Source organism: Protobothrops mucrosquamatus, unplaced genomic scaffold (genome assembly GCF_001527695.2).
Source record: "Protobothrops mucrosquamatus isolate PMUCROS unplaced genomic scaffold, P.Mucros_1.0 scaffold77, whole genome shotgun sequence".
In the NCBI taxonomy this organism is placed as follows: Eukaryota; Metazoa; Chordata; class Lepidosauria; order Squamata; family Viperidae; genus Protobothrops; species Protobothrops mucrosquamatus.
The window spans coordinates 1267699-1282506 of record NW_015386454.1 but is presented as its reverse complement, the minus strand read 5'-3'; positions in this window follow the sequence as shown (position 1 = coordinate 1282506).

Here is a 14808-nt window from a genome sequence, read left to right as displayed (position 1 = left end):
ATGGCCCATAAAGCCATAAAGGTTGTCTAAAATGTCATGCCATACACATACACACAGGGGTGCTTGGAAACTGGCTTTGCTTTACAACTGGTTGCAGCATCCTATGGTCACATGACCACTATTTGCAATGGGTTTTTTTGCTGGTTTCCAGGAAAAGAAAACATTCGTTAGAAAGGGTTCACACTTACAACCGTGGATTTGCTTAACAACCATGGATTCGCTTAACAATTGTGATGAGTCACGTAACAACAGCTGCAAAAATTTTTTGTAAAATTGGGGCCAGTCACGTGGTTGCCTTGACTTATGTCCATATTGATTTACAGCTGGAAATCCAGTCCAAATTGCAGCCGTGAGCCAAGGAAAAATCCAGGCAGGCTTTGCTATTTCTTGAAGCAACATGATCAAGTGAGAAGGAAGAGGAGGGAAAAGGCTCTAATCAAAACAATTACTTTTGAGTGAAAAGAAACTACAAAGTACAGAATAAGCTTAGAAAACATGATCCAATGTAGTTTAATGCCTGACATAAGTATGGAGAATTAAACATGCGTGACATAAGTATGGAGACGAGCATCTCCATTCTCTGCCACAATTATGTATGACATATAATTTTTTTCTTACATATATACATAATAACAAAAAATATTTAAAAGGTATTATGCTGACTTGTGCTTCTGCTTGAAATAGCATACTTCCCAGATTTGCATGAGTTAACAATTGAACTAATCAATTGTTAAATCGATCCCCATTGCTAAACATTTGATTAACTTGTCCACCTTACAAAGCAGCATTATATCTACCTTTAAGCAATGATCCACAGCAAAAATCACTGTAAAATGCATGATATGCTATAAATACATTATGGTATTATGATGGTAAAAATGTGTTTTTTCACAAACAAATAAGCATTCACTGACCTCTTGTGGCAGGGATATATTATGTTTAAACTGGTATTTCCTTAAAAGAAATGACTAAATTGAATATATGCAAAGTGGATCCAGTTACAAGTGGCACAAACATCAACCAATTCCCACTATATTTAACAGTCTTTACTTCTTGGAAGTAATAAACAAACATCTGCCCATGTTAAAAATATTATTTATTTATCCAGCATCATCCGTAGCTGTAGCAGTCTTCTGGGAAACATCAGCAAATGTTAGGTTCCTACACTAAAAAGTTCGCCATGTAAAAATCACTGGGAATTCCTATGCATGTGCCTATATTGGCAGAAGGTTGGATTTAAAGCAAAAGTGGGGAGGCAACTCCCACTGCTCCAGGTTAAGTTGTGAAAAATTCTTGAATAAGCACATGAAAAAATAATAGACCTCCATATGTTGCTATTAGTTTTTCAGGGTATGAGGAATTGAACTGCTAGGAATTTGGGGATGAGAAATCTCTTCTCACATGTGAGGGAGGGAAGGAAGGCAGGCAGGCAGGCAGGCAGGCAGGCAGGCAGGCAGGCAGGAAGGAAGGAAGGAAGGAAGGAAGGAAGGAAGGAAGGAAGGAAGGAAGGAAGGAAGGAAGGAAAATCTGTTTAAGAGGAAGACATCAATAATATTATATTCTTAGTGCATGCACAGATGGATTATATTCTTAACTTTTTGAATTGAAAGACTTGGAGATATCAGGATTGACTTCTATCTGAGGGGCTAGGGCAGGGGTGTCAAACTCAATTTCATTGAGGGCCGTATCACCTTTGTGGTTGCCCTCAGGGGACCGGGTGGGTGCGGCCAGGGTGGGTGCGGCCTACTGGGTGGGCATGGATGGAGTGGGTGTGGCCTACTGGGTGGGCATGGCCAGCTCTACATCATTCGCATCAAGGGTGCCTGTGGGGGCCTGGGCAGGAATGGGACAGATCTGAAGGTCTCTGGCAGAAGGGGGTGGGACCGGGGCAAGCACCAAGGCATGGTCCATTTCTTCATTCCTCACAAAGGGTGACACCTCCCCAGCATGCACCCAGGGGGCAAGGCCAACACAGCAGGGGCTGGTTCCTCGCTGTTTCTAGATGGCCTTGTGGAGCTAAGACTGAATGCGTTTCAGCATAGATGGCCACCATAAAATTGTACATTGGCTCCCTGCCAGCCTGGGCCAGGGCCAAGGCAGCGGGGGCCGTTCCCTCACATTTTCCAGGATGACTTTGCGGGCCACATGAAACCATTTCGCGGGCTGCATCTGGCTCCCGGGCCTTGTGTTTGACATGTCTGGGCTAGGGTAAAACTGCCTGTTCCTCCTAATCAACTGATAGTGTAATCTTGATGATTTTTAATCCAATGCAAGTCTACTCAGATGTGCAGGTAATACTAAATTCATTAAAATAACAATGATTCAGAATCGGTCACGTCCAAATAGTTATTTTTCAGTACTTGAAAAGTTAAATGCTTGTCCAAATATATAGCACTTATAAGAAGCATTGCAATCCACTTCCTTTCAAAAAAGTTATCTTCTTTTCTATCAGATCTGAAAACTGACTAAGTAGAAATCAGGTTGCAAGGCAGTCTGTTTCTGTATTCCATTTCCTTAGCCACAATATGCAGCTGTCCTTAGGAAGTTAAAGACAAATTAACCAACTTCATCCCCATAATGTTTCCCCTTTCCTCATTTTCATTAAATATTTACAGTCTACTTATAACTATTTAGAGGAAAGTCAAGTATATTGCTATGCATAGCTGTTGGTTGACAATATTATCAGTGTTGCTAATCCAAATGAGACTAATCAAATAAAACAATCCAGAACAACTGTTCCCAGTCAGTTATAAAGAAAATTATATGTATTATTTCTTTATATCATGCCCTTATTATTTTTACAAATAACTCAAGTGGAGACATAACACACTTTCCTCCTCCTATTTTCCCACAACAACAACTCTATGAGGTGGGTTGAACCGGGAGAGAGTGACTGGCTTAAAGTCACCCAAATGGCTTTCATGGCTAAGGAAGACTTGAACTCATGGACTCCTGCTTTCTAGCCTGGTGTCTTAACCACTAGACCAAATTGTCTATTGTTGTGTCCTGAGCCTGCAAGAGCTGAAAGCAGGCTCAGAATTGTTGCAAATGGTCCCGGGCAATCCAAAAGCTGCCCAGGACCAGACAGGGTGGCGCCAGCCTTGTGTGCATGCGCAAGGCGCGAAAATGGTCAGTTCCTATTGGTTCACACTGTCTGGGTTTCATGCCCTATAAAAAGGCCTGCGTGCCTTTTGCTGTTCGCTTGGTTGTAGGAGAGAGAAATAAAGAGCTTGTTGTTTTCACCATGTGTCTTCGTCAATTGCCAACGAACCAAAAACACAACAGCTATTATAGTCCCAACACACATGGGAGGCCATCAGTGCAGGCATACTAGGCTTTTCTTGTGCATTCTTCCAGTTCTTGGATTGGCTGCTCCAAAAGCCAAGGACCTCACACTCCTATTTCAACCCACTCACATAGTTACTCCACTTGGTTCACCCACCACCAGATTATTTTGCATTAGTAGACCCATGTTCAGAAATATTCTAAGTGGCAGGTCACTGGTACAATTAAAGCATTTTAAGGAATCATGAGGCGCCTCCATTCTACTTCACCATCTGCCTGTTTACTGTACCTATTCTCAAACTAAAAGAGAAAACAGACTGAACTCTGGTTAATTTCATGTAGGGTCTAATAATGCCCAATTTGATGTGCTCAAAGGAATGTCATTTGTGCTTTTTTGTTTAAAAAACCCACTATGTCCTATTTTAACCCAAAAAAAGCCTAATGCTCTTTCCTAAAAAGCCAGTAAATAAAAGGAGCCGAAGTACCATTGACCAGGCATTTTGGAATGTGCAGTCAGGTATCACTCTGCTGGAAACCAGGTGTTCAGTCTCTCTCATGACTCAAACCAAAATGTCCTTACAGGGCAAGTTCTAATGGTTAGAGTGGAGCAAAAGTGCCCTCAGCTGCTTGCGTTCTCTCTCTCTCCCTCTCTCCCTCTCCCTCTCCCTCTCCCCCCTTCCTCTCTCTCTCCACCATTACCAAAATCATAAATGATTTTAATACAGCAAACGTATGTCAGGAAAAGGGGTAATGGCTACTTGAAACCTGGAACAACTAAAGACGAAGTTAAGTTGCCTTGCAGCAGCTGAGAATGAGACAAAAGTGATCTCATGAGGTATGGCCTTTAGCAATAGGTCTTTATGCTATGATTAATATGTCATAAGGATAGGACATAGACTACTATTCCCAGGTAAAATCATCTAAAAGATAATTACTGAGGCTTTCTTCCTGCTTCTGCAACACCATTACATCTGTATTCTTGTCAAATCCAATTGTGCATAATACCATGTTCTGATTAAAAGGTAATACAGTGTCACATGGCTATGCATAATATTCTGTTAGATGGTATGGTAGAATCAATGGCTGAAAGGAAGGTAGAGGAAGTTAAGAGTTAAGAAATAGTCCAACTTGGACTCCATAAGTGGGAGGAAGCATATGAGATCAAACACTTTCCCAGGGGAAAGCAGGAAGTCTGGCAAGATTCTTGTGAACTGATGAATTAATAATAAAGGTTTGACCTAAGCCTCAAAGCTGTTCTGGTTGCTTGCGCCTGACAGGTGGGAAATAGGAAGAACTGGAAGCTATTTTAATTTGAGAGTATACCATGATCACCTGTCAATAGCAGCTAAAACTATTGTAATTTTGGGTCAAGTACCATGTTTCCCCAAAAATAAGCCCTAGCCTGATTTTTTGGGATGGGCCTAATATAAGCCCTACCCCAAAAATAAGCCCGGGGAGATGGGTGTGGCCAGCACAAGAGGCAGCGAGCGCACAGGGGCCGACAGTGCCCAGAAGCAACTGCAGCCCACCGGCCCCTTGGTGCAGCGCAGGTAAGTCCAAGAAGAAGTGGGGAGAGGCAGGTGATTCCCATGTGCTGCGTGGCCACCTGCCCCAGCATAGCCACGGGCAAGCCGCAAGACAGTGGGACGGAGTGGGCGGCGCATTGGGATTACCTGCCTCTCCCCTGTGCCTCTTCCTCCGCCTCCTGCTGGTGCCACCGTGCAAGCCTCCCACAAGCCAGGCAGCTGCGCAGCATGTCCAGATTGCCTGTTTCCCGTCCCCATGTGCCTCTGCCTCCACCTGGCTCCTTTCGCCCAGAGGGAGACTGGAAGCTTTGTCTGCTTGCAAATGGGGCACTTTAAAATGGAGTGAATTGCTCTGTTTCAAAGCTCCCCATTTGCAAGCAGACAAAGCTTCCAATCTCTGTTCTCAAGAGCCCCATAGGCGCCCAAACACTTTTCGCTCAGACAGAGAAATGATGGAGGCTAGAAGCTTCATCTGCTTGCAAATGTAGCGCTAACTTTACTTCGTTAAGCGAGACAAAGTTTCACGGGGTAAACGTTCATCTACTTCGAAGGTCAGAGACAGTAAAGAGACAGACCGGCTTTTCACACAGACGGGACCCTTCGGGACATTCGGTAACGTCGGCGCCCGTTCGTCTACCATCCTCCCTCGTCACCCGCCGGCGTTTTATTCTGTAGTGGGGTTTTATTCTGGTAATGGGTCTTTTGGACCAAAAAGCATAGTAAATTGCAAGGCTACCATATCAGGTTACTTTTTTACCCATACACAGAAATGATAAATCTTGACCATATTTACAGGGAGGGAGGGAGGGAGGCAGGGAGGCAGGGAGGCAGGGAGGCAGGGAGGCAGGGAGGCAGGGAGGCAGGGAGGCAGGGAGGAAGTGTTGTTAGTCAAAGATGCACATTTGTATATTCATAGAACCACGACCTTGTCTTGGAAAAAAAAAGCCATGATTTTGTTGACTGCTCATTATTTTTGCTCTCCCTGCATCAAAGGGAGGTTATGGGAAAAATTCTAAAACATATTCTACAACTTGCAGGGAAATTACAATCACCGTGAAAGATTACAAATAGTTTGAAGGAATATATTAAAAGGGGGGAAACATTACAAGAAAAATGGTTAGGGAACATATCATGTGCTGCATAAGTAATTCAATGTAACACATTGTCCTGAAGGTGAAAAAGTGTTAGCCATTCCTATAGAGAAGATTTGTCTGTGTTATAGAAAGGTCACTGCTGCAGGTAGGTTTAATCAACTGTAAAGATAGATTTTGCCTTGCAGTTGTTCAGCATACTCTTAAAATATATAAAATGAACTACCCCCCGAGATCCGGATGATTCCGGATCTCCTTACTTTCCGCCGCGCCCTCAAGACATGGTTTTTCCAGCAAGCGGGCCTGACCTAGGGAGGATTTTAGGTAGGGATAATTTTAAAAGTATTTTAATTGGAAACACAGCTGGTAATATTTGGTTTTAATTCGGCTTTTATCGGGGTTTATTTTTTGTATTNTAAAAACCATATAGCAGAACTGAAAAAACCTCTAGGACAGATTTCTACAATACAGGTTCTCCAAATGGTTTGAACTATGATGTTCAACACCCCAAATGCCACATATCTCTGGATGAGAAAATTTCAGGTCAGCCCATTTTTGGAATGTGACCTTTTACATTTGGGAAAGTACCAAAAGTTGGGAAAGACCACTACAGTGGTTAGAATGAAGGACTGCAGGCTACTTCTGCTGACTGCTGGCTGCCTGCAATTCAGTAATTCAGCCTTCCAGCCTTCCGAAGTTGGTAAAATGAGGACCCAGATTGTTGGGGGCAATATGTTGTATGTATTGTTGGGAACAATATTTTTATGTTTTGGAGTTCGCAGCATTGAAGCAAGACACATGTTGTAAACAAGTACTTCTTTATTCGTTCCTCAACTCAACTCACAACCAAGCAGGCACGCAGGCCTTTTATAGTCTCCCCAAACCCAGGCAGTCCAGCCAATAGGGAAGAACCTTTTTTCGCGCCTTGCGCATGGGCACAAGTCCGGCGCCAGCCAGTCTGGTCCCAGGCAGCTTTTCGGTTGCCCGGGACTGTTTGCAACATTTCTGGGCCTGCTAAAATGCTTCAGCAGGCCCAGGACACAACACCCCTCCCCCCTGGATGAAACACACCACAGAAGGCACAATAGCCTCCATACAGGTGTCTAGGACAGGATAAGTGTTAAACACAAGTTTATTTTACTGCGCATAGGCAGAGCACTTTATACTAAATCATAATAATAACAAATAAACTTTTAACAAAATAATTACAACAACCACTTTGTGGAACATAATTCTTTGACTAGTAAGGTGGCCTTTGGACTGATAGTAACCTTACATAACCTTTAAGGTATTTAGGTGGGCCTTTGGCCCTTTGTGACCATTGCAGGGTCAGGGAGGGTGCCTGGCCTGACAGCTCACCTTCCAGTCTAGATAGACCAGGACTTCTATTTAATGGTGCCTGGCCTACCTGCCCGTTTGGTGGGCTCGATAGACCAGGACTTTGATGCCTTAGAATTCCAGGTGACCCACTCCGCTGCTGACTGGCTGGATCCTCTGAATCCAAGCCAGGTTTCTTCAGAGGGGTGGAAATCCCCAAGCCCAATGGTGGAGTGGAATTCTCCAAGTCCACAATGGACTCCTCTTGGGAACATTGTCCCTCGAGCCCACGACCAGCATTGGAAGTGGCTTGCGTTGCAGAAGTGCCCCAGTAGTCCCAGTCCCCCGTGTATGTGGCCAAGGTGCCTCTCTTGTGGCTCCCTGTTTGGAGCGCTTGCTCCCTGTTTGGAGCGCTTGCTGTATTGTGTGGATACCCCCGGTGAGACTCCCTGTCTGGAGCAATAACTGATGTGCGGAATGACCCTCTTTCTGGAGACTCCCTGTTTGGAGCAATAGCTGAATCCTGAGAATGCCCCCATTCAGTCACTGGACCCTGTGCATTAGTGTGTGAGAACTCGCTGGAGCTGGGAGACTGTGGCCCAGAATGCAATTGATGGCCCTCCTCCCCCCCGAGAGCAGAGCCAGGAGTGGAAACGTTGTTGGACAACCGCCAGCGCAGTTGGTCAATATGGCGCCGAAGGACGCATCCATCGCCCAAGGCCACTTCGTATGAGAATGGCCCTGAGACTTTGCATACAACAGCACTGACCCAGAGATGTCCACGACCATAGTTCCTTGCCCAGACCGGATCGCCTACCTGAAGTCTCCTAGGTGCCCGTGGCTGTGACACCTGTGAAGCCACCTGGTCTGGGTACAGTCTGTCCAACTTCGTGATGAGGCATCGACCCCAGTGGAGTTCTGCTGGTCTCTTTCGAGTGGCAGTGCATGGTGTGGTGTGGTGTGCAAGAAGAAAATCTGCTAACCTGCGATGCCAGCTACCATGCGTGATTCTTTTGAGTGCATCTTTGGTGGTGCATACCATCCGTTCAGCTTGCCCATTGGTGGAAGGGTGGAAAGGAGCTGACGTTGCATGCTGGATTAAGTTGGCCTGTAGGAAAGCCTGGAACTCAAGAGAAATAAATTGGGGGCCATTGTCAGAGACGAGGACATCAGGAAGTCCATGGGTAGTGAAGAATTCCTCTCAACACCTGGATGGTCCTAGCAATAGTAGTGGAGGAGACAGGTACAACCTCTAGCCACTTGGAATGGCTATCCACCAGGATAAGGAAGAATTGCCCCTGAAAGTGTCCAGCATAATCTAAATGTACCCTTGACCAAGGGGTTTGTGTCTCCTCCAACCTGTGTACAGGGGCCTGAGGCATTTCAGGCCGTGACTGTTGGCACACCTGGCACCCGTGCACCTGGGCTTCGATAGCTTTATCAAGCCCAGGCCACCAAAGATGACTGCGTGCAAGTGCTTTCATGCGCACAATGCCCGGATGTCCCTCATGCAGAGAGAACAAGACTCTAGACCTCAGTGAGGCTGGGATAATTACTCTACTACCCCATCACTGGCACCCATTAAATGTAGACATTTTGTGCCTCCTTTGCCAGAAGCTTTGAAATGCAGCATCTGGACACGTGTCAGGCCATCCTGACAACACCCATGTCAGCACACGTGTAAGCGTGTGATCAGTGGCAGTTTCTGGAGCCACGTCCCTAGCATTGAGGGGAGATTCAGGCAGTTCCTGAATAGGAATAACAGCAGGGGCAGGATCTGCCTCTATTTGTATGAGAGGTAGCCTACTGAGGCCATTTGCATGGCCCATTTCTTTCCCAGGTTTGTGAATGAGCATGTAGTCATATGCTGACAGGAAAATTGACCACCTCAGCATACGTGGGGATATGATGTGTGGGGTTTGTTTGGTCATTGTAAACAACCCCAGCTAAGGCTTGTGGTCTGTATAGACCGTGAAGTGGCGGCCATATAAGAAATCATGGAATTTCTTTATGCCAGCCACTATGGCCAAGGCTTCTCTGTCAATCTGAGCATAATTCCACTCTGCAGATGACAGAGTCCTTGAGTAGTAAGCCACAGGGACTTGTGTCCCGTCAGCCTTCAGGTGACTGAGTACTGCACCCACCCCATAAGGGGATGCATCACAAGCGATGCACACAGACAGTTGCTCGATAAAATGTGCTAATACCGCATTTGATGAGAGCAAGGCCTTGACCTCTTTAAAACTCCTGTCATGGACCTTAGTCCACTGCCATGGAGCTTGCTTATCTAAGAGCTGGTGTAACGGCTCAGCCACTGCAGCCTTATGGGGAAGAAAAGCATGATAGAAGTTAAGAAGTCCCAAGAAAGCCTGAAGCTTGCTTTTAGACTTGGGACTTGGGGCCTCCTGAATAGCCTTCAGTTTGGATTCTGCAGGGTGGATGCCTTGAGCATCTATTTTAAAGCCTAAAAATTCTGTGGAAGTAACTCCAATTTTGCATTTGTCTTTTTTTAATTTGAGGCCCGCATGGCGGAACCTCAGCAACACCGTAACCTCTCATCCAAATTCTGTGATGACTCCCCTGCGATGAGGACGTGATCGAAGTAGGGGGAAACCCCCGGAATACCCCTGAGTGTGCACTCCATGACGCTCTGAAATATGCCAGGAGGAACATTCACCCCAAATTGTAACCTTTTTACCTTAAAAGCGCCCCTATGGGTCACTATTGTTTGGGCCTCAGCAGTTGCCTCATCAACAGGTAGCTGTTGATAGGCCTGTGCTAAATCAAGTTTTGCAAACAGCTTTCCCCCTTTGAGGGAGGCCAGAATATGACTCACTACTGGTACAGGATATGCATGCTGTTGCAAAGCTGTATTCAAAGTACATTTATAGTCCACGCAAATTCGGACTTCCCCATTAGCCTTTAAAGGCGTTACAATGGGGGTTTCCCATGGACTTGAGTCCACAGGTTCCAAGATGCCCTGCTGGAGCAGCTTGTCCAGCTCAGCATCAATCTTGCCCTTGAGGGTGAAGGGCACCCTCCTAGGCTTAATCCTAACCTGTGTGATGTTTGGGTCTAACCGCAGGGCAATGGGAGGCCCCTTGTATGAACCAAGCTCTAAACTAAACACATCCACAAACTCTCTGCAGACTTCTGCAATTCCTGGAGTTTGCAGGCTGTGTAGGCCAGTTACCTGGATTCCCAGGGCCTCGAACCAATCGAGTCCAATTAGACTCGTACGATCACCCCCAACAACCACCACATCTAATAGGCCTTGGAAAGCCTTATGCTGCACTTTGAGCGTGGCTTCTCCAAGTACATTAACCCTTGAATTTTGAAAGTCAGTAAGAATTAAGTTTGATGGCCTGAGTTTGACTCGAAGGCCACTACTGCTGCAAATGCTTTTAAAGGTATTGTGTGAAATGATCGATAGAGCGGACCCGGTGTCCAGCTCCATTGATAAGGGAACCCCTTGTAACTTCACATCAATGCGAAGTTTCTGTTTAAGGGGCTTGTGTGTCCCTGTCTGCAAAATGCTTCTATGTGACGCACAGAAACCCACCCTGTGTTGGCTGAGGACCCTAGTACCTTTCTGAAGGAATTCTCCCCGAGGTTGTACCTGCTGGCGACCCAAAAACAAATGGTGGCAATGTGGCCTTGCTTATCACATGCCCGGCAAATGGCAGAGCGGAACTGGCAGTCCGTGCGCTTGTGGCGTCTTCCACAACCGAGACATTGAAGGGCTGCTGGGGCCTTGTCTGGTTTCTCTCGCAGCCGTCTTACCGCAGGCTGGTGAAGTCTGTCCACCTCCTCTTCAGGATCCAGGTCTGGAACTTCTTGAGCGACCTCTTGATGGACGGTCACGATGGCTGGAGCGTTTCTGGCAAGCCGCAAGGCCTTCACAGCACCGCCTGCTGCTTCTTCAGCTGCAACTTTGCGCAAGACATCATGGAAAGTGAGTTCAGCTTTAGCAAAGATTTTTCGTTGCAACTCTCTGCTTTTAAGGCCGCAGACGAAGCGGTCTCATAAGCATTCTTCCAGGTCCTTGAATTCACAAGGCCTGGCAGCTTGTCTCAAGACAGCAATGAATTCTGCAGCAGACTTACCCGGCTTCTGGTCCCTCTGCTCAAAAGCATGCCTCCATACAATTACAGACCGTTTTTCGATGGAAGTGATCCTTCAGCATGTTTTTTAAGTCTATGTAGGTGACAGACTCCAGCGGTACAGGGGCTACCAGGTTTTCGGCCACGTCGAAGGTGTCCTGACCACAGGCACACAGCAGGGTTGCCGCTTTCAGGCCGTCTTCCCGGACCTGGTTAACCCTTAGATAATTTTCTACCCGGGCCACATAGGAGTTCCAGCGCTCCGGGTGAGAAACGTCGAATTCTGACAAGCATCCTATCTTCGACATCTTCAGCTTCGGAATGCCTCGCTGGAAGCCTTCGTTGGGGGAAGGACCCATTTGCCAAGCTCACCTCCAGCGATGCTGTACTGGCAGGTGAGTGCAGAGCTGGACGCCGACTTCCCAGGCTTCAGGCTCTTCAGATGAGGCTTACCCTCTTCTTCTTGCCTTCTTCTTTGCAGCAATCCCACCTTCGTCGCCACTTTTATGTTTTGGAGTTCGCGGCATTGAAGCAAGACACATGTTGTAAACAAGTACTTCTTTATTCATTCCTCAACTCAACTCACAACCAAGCAGGCACGCAGGCCTTTTATAGTCTCTCCAAACCCAGGCAGTCAGCCAATAGGGAAGAACCTTTTTTCGCGCCTTACGCATGCGCACAAGTCTGGCACCAGCCAGTCTGGTCCCGGGCAGCTTTTCGGTTGCCCGGGACCGTTTGCAACATTTCTGGGCCTGCTGAAATGCTTCAGCAGGCCCAGGACACAACAAATATGCTCTGTAAATTGCATAGAGAGGGCTGTGAAGCACTGTGAAGCAGTATAGAAGTCTAAGTGCTATTGCTATTTATTCTTATAAAGATTTTATTGATTTTTTTTCATAAACATATGTTAATTTTTCCAATCAACGAGCTGTCTGGAATTGGGTATGCTAATACATGTTCAATTCCTAATCCTTCATTTTTCCTCTAGCCAACAATAAAATAAGTTGCAAGTTTGATAATAGTCTGTATCTTCTTTATCTTTCAATCTCATAGTTAATCTGTCCATCTCTGCACATTCAAATATTTTCCTGATTATTTCTTCTTCTGATGGCAATCCTTCATTCTTCCAGTATTGTGCAAAAATTATTCTTGCTGCTGTGGTGATGTGTAAGATTAAATATAATTTCTGCTTATTAAACTTTTCAGGCATAATACCTAGTAAAAAAAGTTCAGGTTTGAAATCAACTTGTTCACCCAATATTTTTTCTAACCACATATGTATCTTTCTCCAATAGACCTTTGCCTTACCACATGTCTACCAAATGTGATAGTACGTGCCTATGTTATGTTTACATTTCCAACATCTATCTGACATATTTTTAAACATTTTTGCTAATCTTGCTGGTGGCAGGTGCCATCTATAAAACATTTTATACAATTTTTTTTTATATGAAGTTGACATTGTTAGTTTGTGGTTTCTCTCCCATAACATTTGCCATTTTTCTAATTCTATATTATAGCCAAAGTTTTTCACCCATCTTATCATTGTTTCTTTCACTTGTTCACTTTCCATATCCAAAATTAACAAAAAGTTATACATTTTCTTAATTAATTTCTCATCTGAGGTTAACAAAATCTTATCAAACGCAGTTTGATCCTTATAAAATCCATACATTTTTACATCTTTTTCATATCTACTTTGTATCTGTAAATGTGCCCACCAGGACAAGTTGGTTCCCTGATTTTCCAGTTGTTGTTTAGAATTTAATTTCCCATCAATATTTAGAATATCTCTATATGTCCATATTTTTTCAAAGTCTACCAAGTTCGGATGTATAAATGCCTCCATCGCTGATAACCACCCTGGAATTTTTAGATATATTTTAGCTTTAATTTTTTCCCATATTGTTGACAAGGCATTTCTTATAAAATGATTTTGAAAGTACTTATGGACTCTGTTTTTCCCATACCATAAGAAAGCGTGCCACCCCAATTGTAAATCATGTCCCTCTAGATACAACAACCTTTTATTTCTAAGTGTTATCCACTCTTTCACCCATGTTAACACAGATGCTTGGTAATACAACGCCCATTCCGGCAACCCAAAACCTCCATTTTCCTTAGCATCTTGTAATGTTTTCATCTTAATTCTAGCTTTCTTCCCCTGCCAAATAAAGTTCAAAATTAATGAATTTAAATCTTGAAAGAATTTTCTCTCAATTTTTATCGGAATCGTTTGAAATAGAAATAAAATCTTCGGCAACACATTCATTTTTACTGTAGCAATTCTTCCTAATATTGACAGCTGCAGATTTTTCCATCTTTCCAAGTCTAGCTTTATTTGCTTCAATAATTTTGTATAATTGTCTTCTTTTATTGATGAACACTTAGCCAAAAGATGAATACCTAAATATTTAACTTTTTTCACTATTTGTACCTCTGTTTTCTCTAGTTAAACGGAAAAAACAAATAGACACTCCAAGAATTGATAATGAAATCAAAAAAGAAATAAATAAAAATCAGGACGGTAAAGAGGTATGAGAAGATAGAAAGGGGTATCAAATCCTTAGTAGAGATTTCCAAGAAGGTTCTAAAACACTAAATCATCAGCAAATGCTTGTAACTTATATGTTTCATCTTTTATTTTCAATCTTTTAATTTCTGTGTCCTGTCTTATCCTTCTATTTAACACTTCCAAAGTAAAGATAAATAATAATGGAGATAGTGGACACCATTGTCTCGTACCTTTTCTTATCTCAAAGCTCTCAGTATAATCTCCATTCACTATCACTTTTGCTGTCTGGTTGCTATATATTGCTTTTATCATATTTATAAAATTCTTTCCAAAATCCATTGTTTGTAATTGCTGAACCATAAAGTGCCAGGAAACATTATCAAACGCCTTTTGGGCATCTAAAAACACTAATGCTAGTTGTTTCCCTGGATGTAATTAATAGTATTCTAATACGTCCATTATCACCCTTAAATTGTTTTTAATTTGTCTCTTCGGTAAAAAGCCATTTTGATCTGGATGTATAAATTCAACTAAGTATTTTTTCAATCTCTCTGCCATTATTGAAGTAAAAATTTTGTAATCCACGTTGAGAAATGAAATCGGTCTATAGTTCTTAATATACATCAAGTCTGAATCTTCTTTTGGTATCAAAGTAATATTTGCTTCTATCCATGTATTTGGAAGTTTGGCCTCTAAGAATAGCCCATTACAAACATCTTTCAATGGTTCGCTTAATGTATCTTGTAGATTTTTATAAAGTTCTGCCGGTAGCCCATCTGGGCCTGGTGTTTTCCCATTTTCTTGTCATTTTATAGCCTCTAATATCTCCATCATTGTTATTCTTTCTTCTAACATAGTTTTGAATGTCTCTGGAATTTTTGGCAATTTACTTTCTTCTAGGTATTGAGCAATTCTCTCTCTTACAGCCTCCTCTTTACCATACAATTCCTTATAATATTCCGTAATTATCT